This window comes from Physeter macrocephalus, chromosome 17 (assembly GCF_002837175.3).
Source record: "Physeter macrocephalus isolate SW-GA chromosome 17, ASM283717v5, whole genome shotgun sequence".
Taxonomy (NCBI): domain Eukaryota; kingdom Metazoa; phylum Chordata; class Mammalia; order Artiodactyla; family Physeteridae; genus Physeter; species Physeter macrocephalus.
The window spans coordinates 3213614-3224108 of NC_041230.1; the positions used below are offsets into that span (position 1 = coordinate 3213614).

Here is a 10495-nt window from a genome sequence, read left to right on the forward strand (position 1 = left end):
ATGAGAAAAGAATCTGAAAAAGAATGAATACGTGTGTATGTATAACTGAATCACTTTGCTCTGTACCTGAAACCAACATAACATTGTAAATCAACTATACTCAAATAAAAGTAAAAAAAAAAAAAAAAAAAAAAAAGAGTGAACAGGTATCGTTCCTTCTGGAGGCTCCCAGGGAGAACCTGTTTCCTTACGTTTTTCCAGCTTCTAGAGGCGCCTGCACTTCTTGGCCTGTGGCCCCTTCATCTGCAGAGCAGACAACGGCAGGCCAGGTCCTTCTCACGCTGCCATCTCGCTGTTTCTCCCGCTTCTGCCTCCGTCTCCTGGTTTTAAGGACTCTTGTGATATCACTTGGCCCATTCAGATAATCCAGGATCATCTTCCTCCTTTAAAGTCAGCTGATTGGAAACTTTAATCCCATCATCCACCTTAATCCCCCCTTTGCCTTGTAAAGTAACAGGGTTCTGGGGAATAGGATGTGGACACCTTTGGGAGGACCCACTTTTCTGCCTACCACTCTGTCCTTTTCAAAATCTGCTTCCTTAGCACCGACCGCCAGTTTAATTCCCATGCATTCCTTTCTGCTCAAATAAAGAGGAATAAGCTTCAGGGACTTGCCTGGCGGTCCAGGGGTTAGGACTCCGCGCTTCCACTGCAGGGCGCACGGGTTCGATCCCTGGTCAGGGAACTAAGATCCCACATGCCACGTGGCGAGGCCAAAAAAAATTTTTTTTTAATTAAAAAAAAAGGAGTCCGCTTCACCGGTGTTGCTTGCAAGCAAATCAACTGAGAACAGGTTTTTAAAACCACAAACTCCCTACCCGCTAAAAAAGAAGAAAAAACTTGGGGGTCTGTTAGCAAGAAGAGGAGCTGGAATTCAAAGTCTGATTCTAGAACCCACTTGCTTTTTGGGGGGAGCGTTAGAGGTCTAAATGCCCAGGAGGACGGCTAATCTCAGGGAGATTTGTCTGTGTGAGCAGCACACCTCAGGGCTAATTTTAACCACAACGCTTCACAACCAATACCTGCTTCCTTTCTGAAACGGAAACCCCCCGAGGGTCACAAACATTGACTCACAAATCAACCTAATCCCCGTCTACTTCTCTGAAGCCTTTGAGGTGATTCACAAACCTAGCTACGATCTTCAGACTGATGGAAGGTGATAGAAACCAATCTCAAACAAAACAATGCAAAACAAAACCCAAAGCCCCAGAAGCCCAGAGAGGAGATGGTGCAAAGTAATAGACAGACCCCGGAATGCAACGTGAAAAGGACGACGCTTCAGGGGGTGGGTTCTTCACAGAGGGAACCCAAGTCAGGGTCACATCCTCATACCTCACTCTGGGGCTTGGGAATGCTGTCAGGATGCCTTGGGCTGCTGATGGCAGGACATACTCAAAGGATGTAAGCTGCGCTGACTTTCACCCCAGGCAAAAGCAAGAAGGAACGCTATTTCACAGAAGTAGAAGCCCAGGGGGGTGGCAGGCTTTGAGTTCAGCGACATCATCAAGATTCCTACTGCAAGACGCAGGTCTGACGATTTCCAATGCAACGTCATTCCCAGGCTGGGTGTTTGTAACAGGTTGGATGGTGGGGTGCCTCCCCCTAAAAGATATGTCCGAGTCCTAACTCGCAATACCTGTGAATGGGAGCCAATTTGCAAAAAGTTTCTTTACCGACATAATTAGGGATCTCGAGATGAGATTGTCCTAGATTATCTGGGTGGACCCTAAGTCCAACAAGTGTCCTTAGAAGACAGAGAGAGCAGAGGAGGAAGCAATGAGGGGATTCAGGGCAGAGACGGGGATGGTGCGGCCTCAAATCGAGCAGTGGCTGGAGCCCGCAGAAGCTGCAAACGGCAAGGAACAGAACCTCCCCCAGAGCTTCCGGAGGGTGCGTGCCCCGCCCCGCCCCGCCCTGACACCTTGAACTTCTGGCCTCTGGAACTGTGAGAGAATACATTTATGTGGTTCGAAGTCACCGAGGTGATGGTATTTGTTACAGCAGCCAGAGGAAACTAATGCAGTCTCTTTGGGGGGGTGGGTCACGAGATGACTACCAGAGCCAATTTGGGCCACTTGTTTCCTTGTTTTTTGCCCAGTGATGGGGAGAGAAGCATTTCTCTTTGATTTGTCAAATTGGGCTCAGGTCATGTGCTCATCTTAGAACCCACAAGAGCCCCCCAGGGAAAGGCAGAAGGTAACAGACTTCAAGCAGGGTTTCCCAACACCAGCGCTGCTAACATTTGGGGCCGGATAATTCTTTGCTGTGGGGCAGGGGTCTGTTCTGTGCACTCTAGGGTGTTGAGCAGCAGGCCGGGTGAGACCCCCAGAGCTGTCTGCAGACATTGCCAGATGTCCCCGAGGAGGGAAACTCACCTTCAGTTGAGAACCGCCGATGGAGGCGGATCTGGATGTGTTTGCGGGTCGGTAGGCATTAGGAGCTGCACACTGAGGGGGGGTCAGGTGAAGCTAGTCCCCAGCACACGGGGGCCCCACGAAGACGGTTCTCACCTGGGGTTAATTGGGGTGGAGTGCAGCGGACAGGCAAGGTGCTGGGAAACAGGTCGTAAGGGAGACAATACAGGTGACCGACTCGGGGCAGCCTATCTCCTAGGGAAGACATGCCACGAAATCCAGAGGTCCTCCTGAAGCTGCAGGGCACATGCTGCTGAAAATCCGGCGAGCGGTCTTGTGATAACAGTGGCCGAGCTTCAAAGGAAACGAAGTAAGCATTCTTGGAACCCACCTGAGACCTGGGATTGGGTCATTTGTGTGGACAAACCTGAAGATCTTGAGCTTCTCAATTTCCCTGAGAACAGCCCCCTTGGCTGGAGACCAGCACCCCTTGAGGGAAGGTCGTGGTCCTTCCTCAAGCAGGTGCCTCACAAGGTGATGTTCATCATCTCGAGGTCCGCCTCATCACCTGTGGCGAGTCCCAGCTCACACGCTGGGTGCATTGCAGGGTCTGGCTGAGATGAACGTGGGGACCATACCTGGGAGTGGATTTCGAGGGACTTAGACTGGGGATGAAATATGAGACCAGCTGTGGAGAATCCATGGGCAGAGGGTCACTCATCGATAATGAAGGTTTTATTTAATATTCTGGGCTTTCTGGGTAGCTGGAGACTGTGGCAACTGCATGAGAACTTGTCTCCCACGTAACCTCTAAAGACGGTGCAGCCCTATATTAATGTCCTGATTTCGGTGATTGCACTGTGGTTACGTACGAGAACGTCTTTCTTTGCAGGAAAAACCATCAGGATTTAGATGGTGGGGCATCGGGTCTGCAACTTAGTCTCAAACGCTTCAGGTAAAAGTTCTTTGGACTTAAAGTATAGCTGATTTACAATGTTATATGAGTTTCAGGCGTACAACATAGTGATTCACAATTTTTAAAAAAAATTTATTTATGTATTTTTTGGCTGCGTTGGGTCTTCGTTGCTGCACGTGGGCTTTTCTCTAGTTGTGGCGAGCGAGGGCTACTCTTCCTTGCGGGGCCCAGGCTTCTCATTGTGGTGGCTTCTCTTGTGGAGCACGGGCTCTAGGCGCGCGGGCTTCGGTAATTGTGGCACGTGGGCTCAGTAGTTGTGGCTCACGGGCTCTAGAGTACAGTTGTGGCACACGGGCTTAGTTGCTCCGTGGCATGTGGGATCTTCCTGGACCAGGGCTCCTAACCCGTGTCCCCTGCACTGGCAGGTGGATTCTTAACCATTGCGCCACCACGGAAGTCCTGTGATTCATAATTTTTAAAGGTTTTACTCCATTTATAGTTATTATAAAATATTGGCTATATTCTCTGTGTTGTACAATATATCATTGTACCTTATTTATTTTATACAATAGTACTTGTGTGAAAACCACCACCAGAAGGAGAAAGGTGTGAAAATAGTAAAAAAAACCTTCAGACAGATCAGAGCCCTGACTTTATAGTTATTATAAAATATTGGCTATATTCTCTGTGTTGTACAATATATCATTGTACCTTATTTATTTTATACAATAGTACTTGTGTGAAAACCACCACCAGAAGGAGAAAGGTGTGAAAATAGTAAAAAAAACCTTCAGACAGATCAGAGCCCTGACTACTACGGTCTTGGAAACGTGACCCTCCTTTGAGAGAAGACAATTGAAATTAAAGGGGAGAGGTACCTTTTGTATACTGCATGGCAAAGGGAAAAAGGAGAGAGAAAGAAAAATTAGGATTTTGTAAGAAAAAAAAGAAAAAAAAAATCAAGGACTTAAACCCCCTATTTGCTAGTCATCCAGTAAAAAGCTGTACTTCACTACCCTGACAGAAGAGGGCCCCCTTGTACTAAAAACTTTACAGTAGCGATCACGAGCATTAAATCTATATTTAGGAATACATTGAACAAGAAATGTGCAAATCACACCAAAGCCAACAGCTCTGTTCATAGAAATACATGAGCACAAATAGGAATTATCAAACACTGCCACCAAAAGAAGCCACCCTCTCCCCCCAAAAAAAATGAGAATCCAAAAATTCAGTTGATACACACCTAAGAGCAGAATTGCTAAGTCATGTGGTAACAACTTGAGGAACTGCCAGATTGTTTTCCACCCAAGTTCGGAAAAACATTATTCACAACAGCCAAAAAGTGGAAGCAACCCAAGCGTCCACTGCCAGATGAATGGTGGTCTGTCCATACGATGGAATATTATTCAGTCATTAAAAAGGAATGAAGCACTGACACATGCCACAACATAGATAAACCTTGAAAACATTATGCTACATGGAATTGCCACCTGGAAATATATTTATGGAATGCCTTTTCTGTATTTAAGGAGGGCAAATGCTTGCACTAGGCAAAAGAATCCAGTTTAAAAAAAAAGGTATATGCAGGAGAAAAACTTCAGAATTTAATGAGTGGCCTTAAACTAAATACATAATGGAGCTAAAGATTTTCAGTGAAAGATAGCGTCTTTGGGGGGCATTGCCCTTTACACTGCAGCCCATAACGTGGAGTGAAGCCAAAGCTGTGACCAGGCTTGGGGATAGTTTTTCCATTTATCTCCCCCACTTACACACACCATTAGGGACTTCCTCAGGGCAGAATCTCCTTGTTGGTATCTGTTCAATTTACAGATGCAGACTCAGCAATTCCTCCCTCAAAATGCAGCCTGTGACCATACATGCATGTGGGAAACAGGATGTGTTGATTACATTTGTAAAAGCATGTCAATTGCATTTCTTTAATACAGCAAGGCTGGAAACAATGTAAAAGCCAGCAATACTGGGGGGTCATCTTAAGCAAATAATGGTGCATCCAAGGAGAGGAACATTTTGCAGCTGTTAGTAAGTACCAACACTATTTTGCTGTTATTTTTATTTTATTTTATTTTATTGCTGTTATTTTAAAACACATCGTATGGGAGAAGTGTTCAATGAGGGCATAGTGAAATGTGGATGGATGGGACTTATGTGCCTGGACCCCAGCCAGTGGGGACACCATAGCACCTGCAGCAAGAGAGTAGAGAGAAGGGCAGGAGATAAACACAATACCTCACGAATAGGCACTATTTTCCCCACGTGGCCAGGACCAACCATCATTAACATGTGTCCAAGAGAGAGCTTAAACTGAGAGTCCGTCCAAGGAGCCCTTCGGGGCTGGAAACTCGGGAGTGGGGTCATCTCCTTAGAGGTGACGCACTAGGAGGATATTCCCGGGGTTGCGGGGAGTGGCAAGGGAAGGTGTCGGTTGACGGTGAAGATTTGGTGGATCTGATGAAATGGAATTGAGACGAAGAAAAAGCAGAGGGGAGTGAGTCAGAGAGAGGAGAAAACTTGTCGTGAACCGCCGAAGCTGGGGATGGAAGATGTCGGAAGAGCCTGGGATCACAGGTGCCGGAGAGCGTGGAGAAACACAGGGAGATGCCGTGGGGGGAGAAGTTGTGGATTGAACCAAGGGCTGATGACCCCTCCTTGCCAACCTCCACCGTTGTCTTGACGTCTTCCGCTCCAGGGTCTCCCCAAAGTGAGCACGAGCAGTGGCCAGAGCTGTGCCCTCGAATGAAGCATTGTGCAGCGGAGGATCTTGGGGTGTGGTTCACAGTTATGAGGGCTCCTCCATGGTCGGCTGAGGCTAACGAGCTCTTGACTTCCTCTTGAAACCCTTTCTGCTGAACCAGGCATCAACCAGCAAGACCCCCAGGATCACCAGAAGCATTGCAGCCAGAGCCAAGCGGACGACATTCTCTGCATCGTGGTTCCCAGGGGCAGTATCTGGGGACAGAGACAGAGAAATTCCTGACGTGGAAACTTGCCCAGTCTCTGTTTTGTTTTTTTTTTTTTTTTTGGCCTCACCGCTGGGCTTGTGGGATCTTAGTTCCCTGGCCGGGGATGGAACCCCGCCCCCTGCATTGGAAGCACGGTGTCTTAATCACTGGACCACCAGGGAAGTCCCCAGAAGCCCCTGACTTTTAAAAAATTTGATTGATTTATTTTTGGCCGAGGCACGTGGCTTGCTGGATCTTAGTCCCCCAACCAGGGATCGAACCCACGCTCTTGGCAGTGAAATTGTGGAGTCCTAAGCACTGGATGGCCAGGGAATTCCCAAAAATTGTTTTTAAAAATTGAAGTATAGTTGATGTACGATATTATATGTTACAGGCGTACAATATAGTGATTCACAATTTTGAAAGATTATACTCCATTTACAGTTATTATAAAATGTTGGCTCTATTCCCCGTGTTGTACAATATGTCCTTGTACCTTATTTTATACCCGACAGTCTTAACAGAAGCCCCAGATTTGAAAATCATCATAGTTTCCTACAGCTGCGGTAACAAATTACCACAAACTTAGTGGCTTAGAACAACGCTAATGTCTTATGATTCTGGAGGTCAGAAGTCCAAATGGGTCTCACTGGGCTTAAGTCAAGGTGTTGGCAGGGCTGCATTCCCTCTGGAGGTTCTGGGAAAGAATCCGTTTTCTTGCCTTTCCCAGCTTCCAGAGGCGGCCTGACTTCGTCTGCCCACGGCCCCTTCCTCCGTCTTCAAATCTATCAATGACGAGTTGAGTCACTCCTGTGTCACATCACTCTGACACTGTTTCTTCTATATTCAAAAACTCCTGTGATGCACTCAGCCTGCTGGGTTAATCCAGGGTGGTCTACTTATTCGCAACCTTAAATCAACCATAATTCCCCTTGTGGTACCGGATTCACAGGTTCTGGGGAGGAGGGTGTGGACATCTTTGGGGCACAGTTATTCTGCCTATCACAATTGTTTTCTCATCCGCTAGGTTTGATTATTCTCCGCCAGGTAGCCCTGTTTGAACTGAGAACTCCCGAGTACCAGAGTCATGGCATGGCGTTGTTCAGGTTGTTAACTGCGTAAGAGCAGTTGGTCAGTGGGTGGATAGGAGTATAACTATTCTACTCTTCTCTCACCAGATCATAAGCCCTAGCTGAAGGCAGTGGTTGCTTCTAGGACTGATTTTTTTTTTTTTTGGCCACGCTGCACGGCTTGTGGGATCTTAGTTCCCCGACCAGGGATCGAACCTGGGCCCTCAGCAGTGTGAGCACAGAGTCCTAACCACTGGTCGGCCGCGGAATTCCCTAGGACTGATTCTTTTCTTCCAAGTAATGAAACAACATTTTAGGGGATAATGACTTGCAGTGGGTTGAACGGTGCCCCTCTCCCCTCCCAGAGGTGTCTGTTCAGAATCTCAGAATGTGACCTATTTGGTTGGTATTCCATATAAGGGTCTTGAAGATGTAATTAAGGGAAGGATCTTGAGTCCTCGAGTCCTGGATTAGGGTGAGTCCTAAATCCAATGATGAGCGTGCTTATTAGAGGCAGAAAAGGAGAAAATGGAGGGCAGAGATTGCAGTGATGCCTCTACAAGCCAAGGGAGGCCAAGAATTGCATCCACCAGCAGCGGGGATAGAAGCATGCAATGGATTTTCCTTTAACGCCTCCAGGAGGAACCAACCCTGATGACACCTTGATTTTGCACTTCTGGCCTCCAGAACTGTGAGAGAATAGTTTTTTTTACTGTACATTTTTACAATTAAAATTTTTTATTTATTTTTAAAAATTCCAATTTTTTATTGGGATAAAATACATATAACATAAATCTACCATCTTAATCCTTTTTAATGTACAGGTCAGTGGTATTAACGACATGCACACTGTTGCGCGACCCTCGCCACCATCTATCTCCAGAACCCTTTGCATCTTGCAAAACTGAAACTCTGTATCCATTAACTATTTCCTCATTTCTTTGTCCCCATCCCCCCAGGCCCTGGCACCCACCATTCTTTTTTCTGTCTCTGCGATTTTGACCACTCAGAGAAGTGGATTTATACAGTGTTTGTCTTTTTGTGGCTGGCTTATTTCACTTAGCATAATGTCAATTTCCTGTTCTTTCAAGCAACCAACTTTGTGGTAATTTGTAGGGCAGCACTGGGAAACTAATACAGGGCTCTTCTAGTAACTTATCAATACTGTATCGAGGTGAAGGTCTAAAAGGGTTATGAGAATTCGGATCAACAGCTGGGGCTGCCCCTGATTTACCTCACCTCAGACGAACTTCAGCTAGAGCGGGGCGTGCCCCAACAATAGTACTCACTGTTGCTTTTATTTCTTTTTTTTTTTTTAAGGTGGAATTTTTTTTAAAGATTTTTTTTGATGTGGACCATTTTTAAAGTCTTTACTGAGTCTGTTACAATATTGCTCCTTTTTAAAAATATATATATATTTTTATTTATTTTTGGCTGCGTTGGGTCTTCGTTGCTGCACGCGGGCTTTCTCTAGTTGCGGCGAGCGGGGGCTACTCTTCATTGTAGTGCGCGGGCTTCTCATTGCGGTGGCTTCTCTTGTTGCGGAGCACAGACTCTAGGCACGCGGGGTTCAGTAGTTGTGGCACGTGAGCTCAGTAGTTCTGGGTCGCGGGCTCTAGAGCGCAGGCTCAGTAGTTGTGGCGCACGGGCTTAGTTGCTCCGCGGCATGTGGGATCTTCCCGGACCAGGGCTCGAACCCGTGTCCCCTGCATTGGCAGGTGGATTCTTAACCACTGCGCCACCAGGGAAGTCCGCATTCCTGTCAGGCATGTGGGGATCTTAGCCCCCAGACCAGGGATCGAACCTGCACCCCCTGCATTGGAAGGTGAAGTCTTAACCACTGGACCACCAGGGAAGTCCCTAAAGGTGGAAGCTTTAATTAATGGAATTAATTTTTTAAAAACCAGCTTTTGGTTAGTTTTGGGTTTTATGAAGTTTTTTGTTTTTTGTTTTAATACTTTTTTTTTTTTTTTTTTTTTTTTGGCTGAGCCTTGTGGGATCTTAGTTTCCTGACCAGGGATGGAACCCGTGTCCCCTGCTTTGGAAGCTTGGAGTCCTAACCACTGGACCGCCAGGGAAGTCCCTCACTGTTGCTTTTTCAGGGCTTAGATCCCCTCCATCTCTGCCCCATGTTTTCAACCCCAGTAGCACGGGGTCTGCAATCCCCATCAGGGACTCTTTGGTCACAGGTCAACAAGCTGACATTTGAAAATGGCTCTGCCCCACAGACCCTCATACAATGATGGAAATGTCCTTTATCATTTGAGTTTTACTACTGCTCCTCTAGGGCTGTGCTGTCCCATATGGGAGCCTTCAGGCACTCAGTGGCTGCAGGGCGCATCACGTGCCTGTTGCAACTGAGGAAGTGAATTTTAAGTTTTATTTAATTTTCATTAACTTAAAGCAAAAGAACTGCCTCTAGCTAGCTGCTGCCATAGTCTGGGAGTCCCGGGAGCAGGTGGGAAGCGTGGGGACCCCTCACCTCTCTCTGGGAGCAGCAGGACATCGCTGGGTTCTGACCAGAGCTAGGGGAAGTTCTTGTGTGGACCGTAGTAGCATCTGTAGGTCCCCGGGTGCATCAGGAAGATGGCATTCACAGGAAAGTTGGCCTCAAAAGCCCCAGCTTTGTACTTGGAGCTTAGGTTCTGGGCAAATTCTACTCTTCCATTCCTGGAAAGAACGAATGCATCAAACCAGGTCTCTGAGTGATACTGCAGACTGAGCTTAGAGGGCGTCTTCTTGGAGGAGGAGCCCCAGTGAGCCGAGAGGGAGGGTTTTCTGTACACACCTGGGGAGGAAGAGAGCCAAGGTGGTGAGTGGGCAGGCGCCCCTGCCTCCTCCCTCCCTCCCGATTTAACCTGAGCACATCTTCCTAATGCCCAGAAAGCATCCTTTCTGTTTTGCTCACCTGTCAGGAGCTTGAGGCCTCTCCAATTGTGTCCTTGTTTCCTCTGTGTCTCTCTCTCTCCCTGATTCATTCTGTCCCCGTTACTGTTCCTCTCACCCAGGAGTCCTTACTGTGACTCGGAAGGTCCTACAGGGGGGCATCCCTGGTGGCGCAGTGGTTAAGAATCCGCCTGCCAATGCAGGGGACGTGGGTTCGAGCCCTGGTCCGGGAAGATCCCACATGCCGCGGAGCAACTAAGCCCGTGCGCCACAACTACTGAGCCCGTGCGCCACAACTACTGAGCC

At 47.5% G+C, this 10495-nt stretch overlaps 1 protein-coding gene across 1 annotated transcript in view; it reads left to right on the plus strand.

The window, feature by feature from the left end:
- Window positions 1-10495, plus strand: part of GP6 (glycoprotein VI platelet) — a 52692-nt gene that overhangs the window by 11223 nt on the left and 30974 nt on the right.